This window comes from Cajanus cajan, chromosome 1, assembly GCF_000230855.2.
Source record: "Cajanus cajan strain Asha chromosome 1, NIPB_CcT2T_4, whole genome shotgun sequence".
NCBI classification, from domain to species: domain Eukaryota; kingdom Viridiplantae; phylum Streptophyta; class Magnoliopsida; order Fabales; family Fabaceae; genus Cajanus; species Cajanus cajan.
In genome coordinates, this window is record NC_138517.1 from 11,493,212 (window position 1) to 11,503,946 (window position 10,735).

General features: G+C 27.2%; 1 long non-coding RNA gene across 1 annotated transcript; it reads left to right on the forward strand.

Annotated features, from left to right (window-relative positions):
- LOC145958236 (uncharacterized) lies at positions 1 to 3,358 on the forward strand. Its single transcript, XR_014433895.1, has 2 exons — positions 1 to 2,169; positions 3,084 to 3,358. It is a non-coding gene; the product is annotated as an uncharacterized LOC145958236 (long non-coding RNA).
- The last annotated feature ends 7,377 nt before the right edge of the window (positions 3,359 to 10,735 follow it).

Consider the following 10,735-nt stretch of genomic DNA (forward strand, 5'->3'; position numbering starts at 1 on the left):
TTTGGTCATTAAGATGTTTCAGTTCACTAGGTTGTTTCTTGCCTACCCTTGGAATCAACCGTAAGGATAATCTATATCAGGAATTCTTGAACCTTTGTATATTTTTAACTACCCAAATCATTTCGTTGCTTACTTCTTTGAATTACTTACTATTACCTTTGATTGAATTGACTAGAAAGGAGTTACATTAGTATGGGATAACAATTGAGGAAATAGTTTTCAAACTCTTAAGGAAAGATTGACTAGTGTTAATATTACTAGATTTTAGTAAGATTATTGTGATATATAAATATGTCTCTGAAAATAGGTTTAGAAAGAATATTGTGGCAAGAAGAAAAGATAGTAGCTTATGTTTCTAAGAAATTGAAAATTCATGAGAGAAATTACCTTACCCATAACCTTGTTAGCGACTTTGTCATTTATACTAAGATTTGGAGACACTAACTATATGATTCTATGGTTGAGGTATTTAATGATCATAAGAACCTTAAATATCTTTTGACCAAAGGGGTTGAATACGAGATAAAAGAAATAGTTGAAATTTCTTAAGGAGTAAAATTTTGATCTTATTATTTGGCTAAAGCCATTGTAGTGATTGATGTTTTGAGGAAATCTTTATCTTTCATTATGATTAGAGAGATGAATCTTTTTGGCTCAAATTAGAAATTTAAGTTTGGATTATAAGGTTACTTCTAGTATTGTGAGATTAAGTATGAATAACGAATGGATTGTTGAAGAAAATTATAGGAGCATAATTAGTTGATTTATTTTGGTAACAAGTTATAAGGCTATAGGTTAAGGTGATGGATATGATTATGACTTGGGTGAAGATGAAATGGTGAAACTTGGGAACTGATATGGATACCGAGTGTACATTATGCTTAGGTACCTGATCTTTAGAATTGATCATAGAAGAGTTTGAATTGGTTGTAGATAGAGTAGTAAAATTAGTGATCTGATATGTGTATCTAATGCTTAGGTGTTGATGTTGTGGCAAATATCTGGATTACCATGATAACCAAATTATTATTTTGATGATTTAAGGATTGAATTTGATTGCAGAATTTAGAAACTTATGCTTGATGTGTAAGATTACCCTAGTAGCATTGAATTATTTATGTTGGAAGTAACTATCAGATTAATAGATAAGATTAGAGGAACTAGGAGTTAGATCCTTTATTAATGACCCAAATAAGCAAGAGATTAGAAAGGACACATTTGGATGTTTAGTTATAAAACTTGAAAGGACATAAGAGTACTCTTAACATTTATTTAGGAGTTACTAAAATGTATCAGAGTGGCGCAAGGGAAGCGTGATGGTCTAATATGGAAAGCAAAGTAAAGAACTTGAATCAAGGTATGGAGAGTGAGTTTAAATTTGGAGTGGATGGAGTTTTGAGATTTAAGGATAAGTTGTACATCAACAAGGTAGTGATGTTGCATAAGAATTAGAAGTAAGAATGCAAAGAGTTTACCATTGCAAAAATTTCGGGGACGAAATTTCTAAAAGGAGGGGAGAATTGTAACATCCCAAATTTTATTCAATGAAAAGAAATATTTTTTTATGTGAATAAGTATTTTATTTATGTATTTTACTATTTACGTATACGTATTTTACTATTTATGTATACATATTTTTACTATTTATGTATACGTATTTTACTATTTACGAATACGTATTTATGAATAGTATTTTACTATTCATATGAATAGTAATTTTATAAAAACGTAAGCGCTTACGCAAAACTCAAATTATTTGGATGAATAGTATTTTACTATTCATGAATAGTAATTATATTATTATTTTAATGAATAGTATTTTACTATGCAATTGCACAGTGAAGGGGCGGCTGAAACGTGGGCTGCGGATTCTTTCCGTTTCAAAATTTTAATTAATTTGAATATAATAATGAATAGTGCATAGTGCATAGTAATTTATAATATTATTTTAATGAATAGTGCATAGTGCATAGTAACTTCAAAAATTCTATAAATAGAGGCCTAAGGTTTTGAAAATTTAGAATTCTAGAGAGAAGGAAATTCTGGAGAAATAGAGAGAGAAAGTAAGAGAGAGAGAAGGAGAAAGAAAAGGAGATTCTGCCCTAATTCCGATTCCTTTTAAGGAAAAATAGAGAGGAGGAGATTCTGCCCAAATTTCTGTAAACCCAGGTAAGGGGGGAGTGGGAAACCTCGCTTGGGGGTGTGGGAATAATTGTTAAATAGTTTGTTTGTTGGATTGGCTCCCGATCCCTTACCTGTTGTTTATTTCTTTGAATATGTATTATTGATGTGTTTTGTTTTATATCTTATTTATTTACATATTAGAATCTGTTATTTGAATGGAAGGCTAAGCCTCCTAAGTATTTATAAATTTGTAATCTATTATTTAAATGGAAGGCTGAGCCTCCTTATTATCTTATATTACCTTTTAAGCTTCCTACTTTACTTAAAAGATCTTAATATATTATTATTGAAAAATATGATACCTAAGCAACCTCTGGACTGTTGGATTGTTGGACTGTTGGACTATTGGACTGTTTGGACTGTTGGACTGTTTGGACTGTTGGACTATTGGACTATTAAATTGGATTATTGAAATAATTCTTAATTATGAAATATGAATATGATATGTGTAACATGCTAAAGGTTGAGTCTGTGAATGTATGACATGCATCATATGCACATATTACTCCAGGTGTGCCGCTGAGGCCGCATACCCACGACTAACAAGGTGTACCTTTGAGTCACCCACGATATGCTAACGAGGTGTATGAACACCAGTGATAGGTGTGCCTTCGGGACACCAGTGATGTAACATGCTAACGAGGTGTATGAACACCAGTGATAGGTGTACCTTTGGGTCACCAGTGATAAATTCTGAAACTTCCGTATGGCGCCACATGCATACATTAGTGAGTCAAGTCAAGAAAATCATTATACATAAGCATATATGTGAGATTGATTATATATGTGAATTATATTGCGTGTGTGTGTGCTATTTAACTTTTATTTCTATATCTGCAACTGAGTGAGAAGTTTCTCACTCCCTTGTCATTTTTGTGTATATTTAAATTATGATGCAGATAATTAGCATGAGGCTGAGGATGTTGGTGGTGAAGCTTAGGCTTCTGTTTGGGTTTCGCTCTGATAGGATGTGACATCGGGATTAGCTAGACTTATTGTTAAATTATTATTATTTTTCTTTTGTAATTTTTATGTTATTTATGTTGAAAGTGTGTATTTTTGTCATATTATAATTTTACTAAAAGATTATAAGTTAATTCCTAACTAGGAGGCTCTGCCACCTTTACTGGGATTAATTTATAATCTTTGTTTTATAATAACTTCTTGAGTTTAATATTTATGTGTATGAATTATGAATGTGCATCTTCTACCTTATGATACTTATTGTTTTATATCATTCTATGAAAATCTTTTATAAATATAGTTTATGTTTATTAATGATGTTGGGGTAGAGGGTGTCACATTCATGAGTGCTCTAGAGATCTCATCAAAATCTCATACAAGCAGCCCCACCTAATACTCATATAGGTGATTTCATTAGGTGTATGCCGCAAATCATACACCACCCATAAGAGATATGAAAATCATTAAAAGTTTTATAAGTTGTCAAGCTTTCCCATAACCTCATAATTAAAGATTAACAATAAAACTTATCCTCACATTAATGCAGTTCTAACACTTTCTCACATCATAGGAAGAGACAAAAAAATATTAAAATTGATTAAAATCAATTTGGTGCTAGCAAAACTGACAAGGGACTTGTTTTTACTCATATGAACCTTATTTATGGGATCTCCAATCACAAAAGTTGAATTACCATCATTTGTTTGTTTTCAAGTGGCTTAATAGTCTCATTCCTCTCGATGTTTAATATAACAATATCTTCCGTAGAGATTTAAGTCATAAGATCGACCAAATCCATTATTGACTTCATATGATCAATAAATTCAATCATTATGTTATACACAACTTATAAATAATTTTATCAAATCTTCCTTTTGTCTCATATCTTATAACAAACCTATAGAAAGGTCTCGATCACTTGTTCTTTTCCAAGAATCATTGTCAATAGCAACATATACACCAAAATTCTTAAATCATGGTAAGATACATATCATAATATGACATCAACTTTTAAACTTGCATTGCTTACATATATCACATCTCAACTTATAAGGTTCAAAAAAAACTGCAAGTCTAGTTTAGTCTAAAAAGTCATGTATAAAAAACAAATCTAAACTTACTATTCACTTTATTTAAAAAGCCTAAAACTTCCACATTTTTTATGAAGCAAAAAAATAAATAAAACTTTATCACTATAAAAAAATCCTCTAGACTCACGGGTGATGTTGTCCCCATTTATGGTGTGCCCATGGAGCCTCCCTACTAACGTGTTTAGGAGCATTGATTCTACGTTTCTCCATGGTTTAGGTTCTAGGGTTTTGCAAGGAGGTTAGTTTCATTGTGTCATACTATCTACCGTAAGACTCAAATTTTATGGACAACAAATAAGTTCTTAAGATTGTTGTAAATTATTGTCCATCTTCATGATCAATCACAAACAAGAGTCCTCTTTCTCATGAAAATTATACAATCACAAAATTAAGAGTAACCCAAGACATGTGACAGCATTATCCTTAAGGACTTATCCGTGTGATGCGCAAGTCCTCAAAGATATAACAGGTCCTTCCCAATTAATTATTGAGGCAACAGAATTAACAAATTTTCAAGTGAGAATAACTAATGAGACTCGTAATATAATCAAAAAAAGATATATGAAGAGATGTTCTCAAAACCTTCTATAATATTTATAATGAAGAGAAATTGTTTCTCAAAAAACACTTTTTACGAAGTTATAAGATAAAAATGCAATTATCTCTTGAAGACTAAGTCAAAATATAATATAAGACTTAATCTAAAAGACCAAGTCAACAAAATAAATATAATTAAAATATTTATTTAATAAAACAAAATTAATTAAACAAAATTTTTCTAATTAAATAAACATATTAATTTTTTTGAAATATCACTTTAAAAAAAAATATACAACAGTAACCACTATATAGAACAATTAAGAATTTACAAGCTGCTTAATGCTACAAAGTGGTTTCATGGTATCATATTAGCCCACCTGTTTTATAACCATAGATTGTACATTTGGACAAGTAAAAGCTAATTAACGCATCCAATAGGGATATTACAATCTGTCTTCTTTTAGCATCTTTTTAAAGCATAATTAACTACAAACCTTTTACTTTAATTAAAAAAGAGGAAGAAAAAGAACACAAACTATGCAACAAATGCTACAGGAAGAAACCGGTCCTATTTTCAGTTCTGTTGGCGGTGAATGTGGTAGAAACTTGCACATGAGAATTTCAGCACTTTCTTTCTTCGTACATGCTTGAGAGGATCTATCACAGAAAAGAATATGCTTAGTTCATTCAACTCAAGAACCACCAAATCAAAAATAAATTAAAATAAAATAAAGAGCAAAAAGATAATGAATAACCTAGAGAGGTAGAATGAAAAACTGCAGCACAGTTTGTAACCAAAACAAAAGAAAATAATATAGCAGTTGATTGCATACCTACCGTCTAGTAGTACAGATCATTTTTATACTCTTGTCCACCATTATTTACCAAAAATATTACACCCACAAATAATGGAATAACATTTGAAATGTATGCACAGACCATAATGCAGTTAGCTAGCTAGCATCTAAAAATCATTTAGGAATAAATATTTATATTATTAAGAATGGCATGTCAGGACCTTCTGATTGTGCCAAAGACAGGTGATGTTCAAGTTGCTTGAAGTCTAAAAAGGACATGCCACTCCCTCCTTAATATGTTACTTGACATTCAAGTGGTGAATGAAATTCAGGTTGAGAGGCTTGGTTCTAAGCTCTAATATAATTGAGACTAATGAAACAAAATTACTGTCTGTAAACTTATTTAAGAGGAAACATGTTTATCTGTAAACAACAAGTAGTTCAATCATAGTCGCTTCCTCCTATTTTTGAAAACCAGGTAGCTTAAAGCACAAATTTACAGGATACACCACATGATAATTGAACTACATAATTCCTCGCAAAACTGAAAACTTATTGAAACTCAATACAAATGACTTGTGATCTTTGTTAATAACATGTATTAGTCATTGAATATTGCAATGTTTAACCATCAAATCCTGAATGTTAGGCTCCAACTGGCATTTATTAACAATTACAAACACTAAACTTGTGATCTTTGTTAATTAGCCAGTCTACATCTACCATAGATTTTGCCTTATCACAACTGCACCTTAGATTCCCACTTTCCCTTAAAATAAACAAATATAAATTAATTACCCCATATTGTTACTCCTAACAAGGACAAATTAAATATCTTGTAAGGAATCTCATGGTAGTTCTATAAGATAATGTCAAAACAATACATCATATAGTTTTCTTCCTATCAGTGATACAGTGAGACAAAAAAAATTGATGTGGTCCATTGAATAGCTTTAACAGTTTCTGTTGAGCCAAGTCTTAAACACGTACAGAATAATAGAAAAGTATCCTAGTAAAATAAGAGAAAAAAATAAAATGACCGTAAGTTTTCACTCAAAACCCACATGCAGTGCAAATTAGTAAAAATTGGAATTTATACACAAAAATAAAGTCCATAAATAGACTAGAGAAGTCGAGTCATATCTACGTATTTGTATATACACTACTAGAAAAATTAATATTTGTGACGAATTTTGTGACGGAAAAAATAGCATCGCTAATAGCGACACATTTTGTGAGGGAATTTTAAGTTTTGTGACAGACAAGAATTTATTGACTTTTGTGACGGATTTTGTGACGGAACATATTCCGTCTCTAAAAATCCGTCACAAATTTCGTCATTGAATCAAAAAAAAAAATTTGTGATGGATTTTGTGACGGAAAAATTTTCGTCTCTAAAAATCCGTCACAAATTTCGTCACTAAAATGAAAAAATTTAGCGACGGATTTTTCCCTCTCAAAATTCCGTCACAAATAGGTTAAAATATTTTGTGAAAAAATTTGTGACAAATTGTTCCCTCTCAAAATATTAAATTTTATTTATGAAACTTTTATATTTAAGAATTATGCATAATTAAAGAAAATATGTTAAATTTTTTTTTAAAAAATAATAAAATTAAAAATATTTTATTTCATTAAAGGACTGAAAAAATTATGAAATTCATTTAATTAAATAAAAAACTGTCAATTTTGAACATAAAAAACTAAGAAATTCATTAAAAATATTTTTAAAAAAACTTGTGAAATACAAAAAAAAAGAATATTAATTTAATTTTGGCTTAATTACATTTTTTATCCCTCAAGTATTGTAATTGTGCAATTTTGATCCCTAAGATTTTAATTGGATAATTTTAGTCCCTAAAAGAATTGTAATTGTGCAATTTTAGTCCTTTAATTTTTAATTGAACAATTTTAGTCCCTCAAAAATCATAATTGTGCAATTTGAATCTCTCCCATTAAAAATTTAATAATTTTAAAATTTTAATATATATATATAATAATTTAAAATTATACAATTATTTGCTTATTTAAGTTAACATATACTATAATTTTTATTAATGTAACAAATGATATATATTTATTATTACTAAATAAATAAAGTTTATATATTATTAATAATTTAATATTGCTAATAAATTAATATCAATAATATTTTTAGTATATTTATAGATAAATTAATAATTTGATAAATATAACTTAGTATATATTAATATACTTTTACAAAAATATAAATATAGTAGATAAGATATGTATATTTATATTTTTGTAAAAGTATATTAATATATAATGTTATATTTATACTTTTGCATAGTTTATTTGTTTCTCTCAGGGTTCTCTTAAGAACCCACAGAGTACTCTAATCCATACAATAAACATCTTACTCATATAATTGTCTCTTACAATTGCATTCCCTTATGGTGTGTTTGGATGAGTAATTTTACAAATTGAAGGAATTTGAAATTCTTGGTATTTGAATTACTTTGATTTCAATTTATATCATTGTTAAAATATTTTGTTTAGATAAGTCAATTTAATTTTTTTTAAATTTTAAATTGTTAATTTGGATATGATAATTTGATTCTATCATGATAAAATTGCTTTTAAAAATATATTTATATGTTGAGATTTTTAAATAAAATTTAATAAAAAAATTTTAACCAATTTTTAAATATTTAATAATTTTAAAAATTAATTTAGATAATATTTAATAATTTTTAAAGTATTTTTTAATATTCAATAATTAAAAATATGAAGATATAAGATAAAATATATAAGTGAAATAAGGGGAAAAAATATGAGGAATTTCAAATTCTTACATTTTTGGGAGAATTTGAAATTCTATTATTTCAAAGAATTTGACAAATGCTTGGAATTCTAATTCTTTGTAAATTCTCTATCGAAACAAAGTATTTCACCTCAAAAATTTAAAATTCTTCAAACAAATGAATTATCCCATTAAAATTCCTCATCCAAACATACTTTTAGGTTTTTCATAGGAACCATAGAGATATTAAAATTATACATTTATATTTAAATATAAGAAAAACAACAAAAAAACATGTATATCCAGAACGGCCCGTTCTGAAACCAGAACGGTCCGTTCTGAAACCAGAAAGGCCCGTTCTTACACCAGAACGGCGCGTTCTGGAATCAAATTTTAATTAAGGTACAACAGCCACGTATGGAACGACCCGTTTCGCTTTAGTTTTAATAGGCTATTTTAGTATTTTAGAACGGCCCGTTCCACTTTGGGAACTGGTCATTCTGTATTTGCGTATTGATCATAAATTTATGTGTTAGAACGGGGCGTTCCGATTTAATTTTAATAGGGTATTTTAGTAGTCTAGAACGGCCCGTTCCAGTTTGAGAACGGCCCGTTCTGGGCTATTTAAATATGTGATTATTTAATTTTTAGATCAAGTGAAAATATGTGACTAATTAACTATGTATGAAATGTGTAACTATTGACTTGTATATACATAATAAGATTTATAAATATTAACCATTATTAGGCTCTAGATATCTATTTTATAAATATTAACCTTTATAGGTTATAGATATCTATTTTAATTTTAGAAGTCTACATGTCTAAACTCAGCCTTAATTAATGAAAATATATTTTTATTAATATTCTTAGGGATTTTTGATTTAGTTAGATGTTAAAAAATGCCTAATACAGTAACTTTATAAATTAATGTAGTGATTAAATATTTTGCGGTCACATATTATAATTTATTTTAGTAGAAAATCTGCCTAGCAAAAAAAAAAATTTACTAGAAAATTTTGTGTTTAATTTTAATGTGTGCAAAATATTTTCATATGACAAAGAAAAAGTTTCCAAGACAATAAATTTCAAACAAATAGTCAATTTATCTCCTAGAATTGAGGATTTAGACAATTTTATAATTTGCCACACAATCTATTATATTTTTCATTTATTTCATTCATTGTCAATATAAATTTAATTATAACATTATTTCCAATTAAATTATTTTTATTTTCACTGCGTGTCGTTGCGTTCATTTGGATTGTGGTTGGGTTTGGTGTTTCTTCTTCAGTGTTTCTCCATCCACCAATTCAATCACCGCTCGTAGATCCGACTCTGCAACAATTTCTTAAATACAAATATTTAATTAATTAATTTTAATATATATACTAAATTTAATATTAGAAAATTTATAAATATTTTAGTTATAATTTTTTATTATCTTTTGATTTAATATTGGATTTCTTTTGATTATGAAAGATATTTACCTGAATTTGAGTTATAATTGTTATAATCTTTTGATTTAATATTGGATTTTATTTATTATAAAACATAATAAATAAAATCTAAAATCTAGAGCAATTTCTTTGATACAAATATGTAATTAATTTTAATATATAATAAATTTAATATCAAAATATTTATTATAATTTTAGTTATGATTTATATAATATTTTGATTTAATATTAAATTTCTTTTGATTATAATATTTTAACATATTTTATTTAAAATATTGGTTAACATATTTTATTATATTTTCATTTTAATTTATTATAAAATAATTAGAATATTTAATTTAACATCATTAAAAAAATAATCATTATAAAATTTATTCTTTTTTAATTTAATTATTTATTATAATACTTTTTAGTTACTATATTTACCAAAAAATTATTTTTAATTAAAATATATTTTAGAATTTTAGTAATTTAGTTAATTCATTATCATTCACTCACTTGATTTTACCGTATTGGTCAATACCTGTTTACAGGAAGTGAATTTCATAATAAATCAGTAAACAATCATATAACAATAATTTTTTATTAGTTGACAATTACTTTACATTATTTGTACATGATCATTAAATTCTCAAAAAATTTGACTTAAAGAATATATAGTATATTTCATTAAATATTTTAATTATTTAGATATTTAAACATTTTGAAATTAATTTTTAACATGATATAATATTGTTCGAAAGAAGTTTCATGAAATTCTTATCCAGCTAATTTTTAATTTTTAATTCCAATCAACAAATAATCTTCAAATCCTCCCTTTTTAAACTACACGTACAGAAAGACCCATGAATTAACTTCAGATTAGGTAGCAGTGGACCCGTCAAGTTAATTGCTTGCCTCAATTATATTTATATAAAAGTAAATATTAAATAATAA